Here is a 317-nt window from a genome sequence, read left to right on the forward strand (position 1 = left end):
TTATTATTATTACAATAGATACTTTGGTAATCTACACAACTAAATACTGGATCAAAGTTCTAGACGAATGTTAAGTTTGCTAGCCATTTCAGTGACACTGTAATAAATATTACATCTACTGAGGTGAAAATTATTCACCACCCTAAATAACTTAGATGTTAGTTGTGGTAAATCACATGAAATGTTTCTTGCCGCCTTTCCGGCTAGTTAGTGTTCCAGCAGGAAAGAAGAAGTTTATCAGCTGATCACCCTTCAGCACACCTTCGAACGACAGAGAGAGAGAGAGAGAGAGAGAGAGAGAGAGAGAGAGGGAGAGA

Source organism: Hoplias malabaricus, chromosome 9, assembly GCF_029633855.1.
Source record: "Hoplias malabaricus isolate fHopMal1 chromosome 9, fHopMal1.hap1, whole genome shotgun sequence".
Lineage (NCBI taxonomy): Eukaryota > Metazoa > Chordata > Actinopteri > Characiformes > Erythrinidae > Hoplias > Hoplias malabaricus.